The following is an 8,655-nucleotide window of genomic DNA, read 5'->3' as shown; positions in this document are numbered from 1 at the left end:
TCCTATTAAATGGTTATATGTTAAAAAGAAAAGAAAAAAAATTTAAATGGTTATCCGTATCAACATTCTTCTGCCTGCTTTTTACAAGCCATGACTAAGTGCACTGTACGTTACTTACTTTTTTCAGTATAATCCAAACCTTTGGTTTAATCATCGACAGCAGGCGTCGTGAACGACCCGGTGTCCCCGCTGCGGGATTGGGGGGGCAGGGGTTGGGCTGGCCCGCAGCCCGGCGGAGCGGAGTCAAAAGCAGCGACGGCGGCAGTGCGGCGGGGCGACGCCTGCGCGCCCCTAGCTCACCACTCCCCGCCCCCAGGGCTCCGCGGCTCCTCGGGGCGTGGATTCGTCTTCCCCCAGCTGGTCCCCGCGAGCCCCGTGCAGGGTGGTCCCTTTGGCTTGCCCTCTGCCCAAGGAGTCGGCCCTTCCCTCTCTGACCTCTCACTTTTCACGATTAAGGTGGACAAGAAGTGGACCAGGGCATGGAGGCAGGACTGCAATCTCCCTGTGTTCCTGGGTCCTCGAAATGCTCCCTTTCCCACCACCACTTCGCACAGAGCCAGGCGCACCGTAAAAGCTTGGCGAGCTCACTGAGGACGATCATCCAATGTCAATACTACTTCCTACACCGGTTGACGAATGTTTCTGAAGCACCAACTACCTGCCGAGCACAGACATTCTGCAATGTCCGAACATCATATTGTCTGTTGTTGTTGTTTTTCCCTCTCCAATTAAGTTGTAATTCTCTGAAGGCAGGGGTGTTAATCTCACCTACCTTTCACCCAAGTAAGTGGAAGTTTCACAACCAGTTTTGAGGGATGGATGCATGCATGCGTACGAATATGAAAGAAAAAAAGTTTTGAACATGGGAAGTGTTTGCAATCTCTGAGGTGTAGAGTCACTTTCTGAATTCCTTTGTTGCGTCAAATCCAAACAGAAGAGCTTGAGATTTAAAAGAAGTCATTGGTTAAGGAAGGAAAAGGGACCAAAGAGAGCTTGGGGATGAACAAAGTTCTGTGTAGGCTTGGGGGCAGGGGGGTTAGAGTGGAAGAAGAAGAAACTTGGAGCAGCTGCCTTGTGCGGGTCAAACATAAACAGATGGGGAAAGAGGGGGCTTTTACAGCCTTTCTTGTGTGTCGTGAATGTAACTACCTTTCACATTCTCAGAATACCGCAGGCAAGGCTTGAACCTGGGTGACTAGGAAAGTTAAGTTTTGATGGGATTTGGGGTACGGGTGGGGGGGGGGAAAGGTCCAGGGTCTGAAGGGAAATGGAAGGAAGAGGACTGGAGAGATAGAGAAGGAAGAGTACAACCAATAAACTTCTTTTATCAGAATTTAATGTAAGATCCTTCAGCAAATTACAAGATAAGAGAAACTACATTGTAATAGTGACCATTCATTGACTAAAAGTGGATTTCAGAATATAAGTGTTATGACGTATGTCATAAATTAACTGGGTGGTCACACAGCCGGGTTTGCCCAGGACAGTCCCTGTTTACCTCCTAGAATCCTGTCATGGTAGCACCCCTTTCACTCTTAAAAGTATCCTAGAATGAAGGGAAAATCAATGATGTGATCACCCAACTTGTAAACTATGAAAAAGAGTCCAGCTTGGGGCTACATAATGAACTCTACCAGTTTCACTACAAGAGAAAAGATTTTTAACAATCAACTCAATATTTGTCATAGGCGTTTTACAAAGGGGACTGAAAGTTTTCAGGACTTAGTGTCATAGTTTCTGTTCTGTGCAGGAAAGCAACCTGGGACGCTACAGTGCCGTCACAGGGGGCTGCAGAATATGTTAGATTTTTGAGGGAAACGCAGTGATACTGGACATCTGTGGGACACTGCACAAACTGCTAGGTAGTTCATAGTTTCAGCAATAGATCACTCTACAGTTCTTTCAGTGATGTCATCTCTTTGCAAAGCTAGGTTTTCAGCAGTTGTGATAAAAAGCAAGTGCACGTGAAAATAAATGTGTAACAGGAAATGAGAGTAGTGGTGTCCAATCTGCTTCCAAGGTTGGAGAAACTGTGCACTCCCCAACAGGTACACACAGCCCATTGGTAAGTAATGTTGGTTGTTTAAGAATGAAATAAAAATATACCTTTCTTTTATGTGTCTAAGTTTTTCCAAACAAAGTCATTGGACATGAATACTTAATAAATTGTTTGGGCCTGAGTACTTCATAAAAGGAACTCTTCGGTATTTCTTTTGGCCTGGGAGCATTGGAAAAACTTACTGAGACGCTGAAAGCATTATGAACAGAGAAGGTTTGGAAACCTCTAGCTTAGCACCTTAGTGTTGACAGCAGGAATGAAAATTATTACTGAGTTTGGGAGAAAATCTTCTTTGTTCAGCAAGATTACAGAGGCAAGAAGAGCCATCAGAACTTCCACAGAGACCAAACGCCAAGGGCTAAAGTGAAGTGAAAAATCTATGAACACACTCACAGTCGGAAGGAACAGATGATAAAGAAATTGACATTCAAATCAGGGAAAGGATGTTGAAGAAGGACTCCGTGTTGAAAAGAAGCTTTGGCTGTAGTCCTGTCTTCCAAATTAGTCCAAGAATTCTGGCCAACTCCAGTCTAATTACCTATGATAACCACGGAGACTAATTATGAGAACTAACTAGAAGATCTAAGAATAACAAAACTGAAGAGAATATGTTGCATGTAGTTGTAGTGACGAATAGATTTTTGAACAGCTATCAATTGATTATCTATCCTGAACTTTGCTCCTGGGACCCCACAGTCCAAAAAAGTAGCACTTATTTTTATTTGCCTCTGATTTCAATCAGTATTTCTCAGAAGTGTTAAAAAGATGGGAATATATCAAAAGGACATAGGAGCCAGTTTAAAGGGGCTCTTACTGGCCAAATCTAGGATAATCCCAGTATCAAAATGAATAAGAGAAGTAATAGATTATTTACCCCTTGAATAAACTAAAAATCCATGAGTACAATAATGGGGGGAGAATGAGATTGAGGGTTCTGGCTTACAGGTGGTAACTGTCATCAACTGATAAATGTGGAAGGAGTGGTTGCATTGGAAATAGCCATTTTCCAAGCATCATAGTAAAGGCTGGTTCGGTCAAGACTGATCAATGGATGCTAAGTATGAGGGGAAGGTTGTATAATGAGGAGGATCATTGCATGGTCTCAAAGTATCTCTCCACAGATTGCTCAATAGTTTCAAGGGGGAAATTGAAACTATACAGTGGGGAAACTGGACAAATCCTTGATCTGGTCACCAAGATGAACCTCACCAATGAAGGACACTGAGACATCATGGGCCTCCTAATGTTTGGGCCTCCTAACAGTCTGGAAGGAAATCATCTTGTCCTGGTATAAAGGGGGAGGGGTCAGCTCATTTTGCTGAATTTAAATCCACAGATGGATGGATTCCAACCCCCTTTTTTCCCTCCCTCTCCGCTTCTCCCAAAGTGGTTTCCAGCTTTTGTATACACATCCATACGCATTAGAGTTGGGTCCATGAATGGTTAGTGTTAACAAGTGACTTTGATTTGGGCTTTGGGGAAATGAAAAATGATTTTAAAAAATGAAGTTTTTAGAACATTTTCTGAAAACTAAAATAATTTGAGGTCATTTCTGCCTAGTCAAAGGAGTGGGAAAATTTGCAAAAGAGGAAGGAGTACGCTATCATACGTGTTTGCAGCAAAGCTTAGGGGGTTCAACTGGGGGTGTAAATACAGAAGAAGGAACAGATCCCTCCCCCGTGAGGCCAGGGCAAATACGTGTCTGCTCACAATGGGGCTGCTTAGAAATGGCCTAGTTGTAAAACCTCAGATAGGGGCCTGGCCAGGGGGATATGACGATGGAACACTTAACAGAGGGGCCATTGTTTTGCTTCCTCAAGGAATGGGTCAACCCCTGTAGAAGCTGTGATACATTCAGTTTGAAGTTGGAAAGCTAAAAGTTGGAAAGCTAAGGTCCTCCACCCCTGGCCATGTGGTCGCTGGTGACTGCACTTGGGGGGCAAATAAAGTTCATGGAGAAGATCTTTTATCTCCTCTCCACTCCCTCCACGGCACAAAAAGTGTGTCCTAGGCTGTGGACCATTCACACACCCCTCGCCGTGGGACAGGTTGACGCTCACTGCAGCTCACCTGTATGAGGAAAAACAGGGACTCTGTTCAGAAGGTCTGAATTTGAGTCCCAGCTCTGCTGGTAACTGCGTGGGGACATAATCTTTGCTAAGATGCCTGATTTCTTTGGGCTTATCTATAAAATGGAAAACAATGCCTGCCACCCAGGATTGTTGTGAGCTGCAGATAAAATCGCTCCTGTTCAAATGAAATCATGTGTGTCAGCACACCCTGCCAGAGACAAAGCTCCTCTGTATGGGTGACTGTTGGTTCTATGTGTTATGATACTTTTATTATTTAACACTGAATTTACAAGTATTCTATCAAGGAATAATAGCAACGGGTAAGCGAAATGTAGTGTATCCATGCAAGAGAATATTATTCAGCCATAAAAAGAAATGAAATCCTTATATACACTAGAGCATGAATGAACCTTGATAACATGCTAAGTGAAAGCAGTCATTCACAGAAAGACTAGATATTACAGTAAGTCCCCTATATACGGACCTTCGAGTTGTGAACTTTCAAAGATGTAAACGTGGAGCTTACTAATGAAGACCTGATGGAATTGGAGGCCTAGAGAAAGGACGAAGAGAAACAAGAAGAAGAAGAACAATTAACTGAAGAACTGAGGAGACTCACGATGCAGGAAATGGCAAGGGGACTTTCTTTATTTGAGGAGGCACTGTTAGTCTTTGAGGCACAGGACCGGAACGTAGGACGGTACACGAAGGTTGCAGCAGCCATTCAGAATGCGATCCAGTGCTACCGTATCATCTATGATGAGAAAAAAAAGAGCTACTACCCAGACATCACTGGATCCTTTTTTCAAGAGGGTAGATAGAACTGAATCCAGCAAGAAACCAGCACCTGTGCCATCAGCGTCAGGCATGAGCGACATTGCAGCTTGCCCTCCGTCTCCTGTTGCTGACGATCCTTCAGCTCTACCGTCTCCCCCATCCTTTCCCTCCTCCAGTCAGTAACTCTTCTTGCCTGTTCCCTCGATGCCAGCCCCTGGATGCCAGCTGTTGTACTGGACTACTGTACTTTTCAAGGTACTGTATGGTAAGATTAAAAATGTTTTCTTTATTTTTTGTGTTTGCTTATTTTTTATGTAGTATTTGTGTGAAAAGTATTATAAACCTATTGCAGTATGATACTATATAGCCGATTGTGTTAGTTGGGTACCCAGGCTAACTTTGTTGGACTTACGAACAGATTGGACTTACGAACTCGATCTCAGAATGGAACTCGTTCGTACGTAGGGGACTTACTGTATATGATTCAATTCATATGACATATTCACAATAGGCAAGTGTATAGAGACAGAAAGTAGATTAGTGGTTTCTTAAGGCTAGGAGGAAAGGACGAATTGGGGAGTGATAGCCAATGGCTATGGGGGTTTGTATAGTAAAGAAAATGTCCTAAAGTTGATTGTGGTGATGGTGGCACAGCTCTGTGAATGTGCTTAAAAACCATGGAAATGGACACTTTCAGTGGGTTCATTGAATGGCATGTGAATTACGTCTCAATAAAGCTGTTACCTGAAAAACACACAGCAGCAGTTGGAATCACCCAAGGGTTCTGAACATGAAACAGTATCTTTCTCTTTATGTACTCATTAAAGGTATCTGGGTTCCTCTATCAACAATAGTAGCAGCTCACCTTGATAAGCACTGTGAGGTGCCAGGCTCTCTGTTTCATCCCCACAACACAAGTTTTGGTCCTCAGTTTAGAAATATGTAACAAAAGCTCAGAGAGGTGAAGCAGCTTGCCCTAGATCACACAGCTAGTGAGTCACCATGCTGGGGTTTGAAAGCAGGCAGATGGACTCCGCTGCCTCCATCCTGCCCCTCACCTCCTCATATCTTCATTGAGCGCATATGTTGAAAGGTTTGGGACTCCATGAACTTTCCACTAAAAGTTTGTCTCCATGAACTTTCCACTAAACTTAGATAGTTTGGGCTAGTCCTATTTAAATATTTACCATGTAATTTGCCATCTAGGAGGGAAAAAAAGCAGAGTGTAACTCTTTCGGGGAATAGTTATTCTAGAAAGGCATAAACTCAGTACCAGTGACTCCATCTGACTTTACTGCCGGACATATATTTGATCTTGAGATCATGCCAGGAAGGTGTGTGTTTGTTTCTCAGCCTTTTCTTCCACCTTCCTAGAAAGCCAGAGCTTCAGATATTATTAAAAGCCTGTGTATGTATCTGTTTTCAGAGAAAAATAAAAGCGCGGGGTGGGGGGTTAGGTCAATTAACTGGGGAATCATTTAACATTTTGGTAAGATTTGGGGGCCCAGTATGGTTTTGTGATCTACCCTGTCGTGAACCTGGAAGGCTATCGGCGAGGCGTCTGCCATTCCCCACACGCTCCAGATGACTTTCCCCTTTGACGCAGGGTCGGAGGCTGTGTCCCAGCACTGTGGCAGCCCTTGCCACTAGAATAGATTAATTTTGTCATTACCCTTTCTCAATTTCTGCCTTTGACCAGAAAAAAAGAGGTTAATTGTGTGCCATTTCTCAGGAGAATGAGGTATCAGCATTTCAATTCCTGATAGTTTATGAATTGTGGGTAGCTAATTAAAACTTAAAGATTAGAGGAGCTATTTCAGCTGAGGCCTTTTGCAGGACTGTGAAATGGAGAGAACAAAGGGTTGTCTTTTCTTTTTATTCGGACAGCTTAAATGAAACTTCAGGCTGGAAGAGAGCCTTGAATTGTTTTACCAACTGAGTATTCATTGTATTGATTCTAATTTTAATTTGCAGCCAGTGGTGTGGTATCTGAAAGCTGTTGAGGGGTGAACGCTGAGATTATTGGGAACGTGAAACAGCAGGATTTGTGTTTGGAGGCTCCGTGTGATCCTTCTTGACTTCTGAGAGACATCTTAAAGTCAGATAGGAACCACTTACAGATTCTATTAGATGTCCTTAATTGCCGTCTCAGAACTCAATAGGAATTTAGAGCTCTTCTGTTGCGCCTCACAGTTAACTGTTTGAGTTGTCCCACGGTTGATTAATGGATCTGCCACAAGCATTGGAGTTTTCTTGGTTCCTTTACTCCCTGGTTGGCTTCCAGGCTGTTCCATTTGTTTGGATACCACCAACATCACCGAAAACCTACATCTCTGGCGTGTGAATCAAGGAAGCCCCCAGCCCCTGCCCTACTTTGTGCAAATTAGGAAGGGCACATTTTCAGCCGATGCAGTCCCCGCAGACACGTAGCTTGGAAAGTCAAGTGTGGCTGGATTTTAGCTGCTACCCACCTCCTGACTATGTTCCCTTGAGCTGGGCAGAACGCACACAACAGATGACAGTGGCCATGAGTCAAAGGACTCTTTCCGTCTTAAATTTCTTAGCCACGTGTCTCAATATGCTTCTTGATGTAAAAGAATTTCTTCTCTTTGAAATGAGATTAGGTTAGATGAGATTGAACAGGTGTGTCCAGATGCGAACTCCTTAGATGCAAAACCAGGCTGTGCTCATTTTTCATATCCCCGACCTTCTAGTTTTTTCCTTCTATCCAAATTGAATAAGCAGCTACTAGGGCCAAGAAATAACCAGATTGGGGGAGGGAATGACGATGGGGCAAAGGAGAAAGGACTTTCCATTCAACCAGAAGAGTGTGGGCAAAGACTGAAGCTGGAAGGAATTTGGTGCATTCTAGGAATTGAAATAAGACCAGCAAAATTGAAGCTTGGAGATCAGGGAGAAGCACGAGGCAAGAAGAAACTGCAGGGAGGGGAAGAGGACAAATCATGGGGGCGCTCTGAGTCCATGCTAAAGATTTGGGACTTGTATCCTATGAGGAACTGGAATCTATCCAGATACTCAGTTTTAAGCACAGACAGAAGCTGGTCAAACTTGTCTTTTAAACAATAACTCTGGTCATGAAAAAGGAACCACCTGGAAGGGAGCAGGGAGGTCTGTGCAGAGGTCATGACCCCAGGTCAGGCAACAGACCCTGGTGAGTTGAACGTGGCACTGGTGGAAAGTAGGGGAAAGGGAACAGTTTTAAGAAACCTTGAGAAATTAAAATCAACACGATTTGGTGATGGACTGATCAAGAGCACTAGAGGAGAAAAGCGCCGAGGGTGACCCCCTAGTTTCGGCATGGGTGACTGGACAGTATTAGTGCCACATCTTGAACTGTGGGACCCTGAGAAGTAGGTTTGGAGAGTGAGATCCTGAGGTGGGTTTTGGATGCGTTGGATTTAAAGTCCCTGTGTGTCCTCCAGGTTGAGCTGGCAGCTAAATACATACACTCTGGCACATGACTGAGGGTAGGTAGTGTGGAAGGCCCGGTTGACGCTCACACCAACAATTTTTGGTGGCATCAGTCTGCCTGGTTGAATCATCGTTACCGTTGCTCAGGTGCTGGCACAGAGATGGCCAATGGTTAGGTTGATCTAGGGTGGAGAGTAAGTCAGCTGGTTATGGAAAGGGAATTATGAGCATCTGCATTGTTATAATGATGGAAAATGGAATTTAGGATGGATGAAGAGGGAAGAGAAGACAAAAAGGAAAGTGAAGAGGGAGGGA

Source organism: Leucopleurus acutus (genome assembly GCF_964270905.1).
Source record: "Leucopleurus acutus genome assembly, chromosome: 18".
Taxonomy (NCBI): domain Eukaryota; kingdom Metazoa; phylum Chordata; class Mammalia; order Artiodactyla; family Delphinidae; genus Leucopleurus; species Leucopleurus acutus.
The sequence above is the reverse complement of the archived record's forward strand: the minus strand, read 5'-3'. Positions refer to the sequence as shown.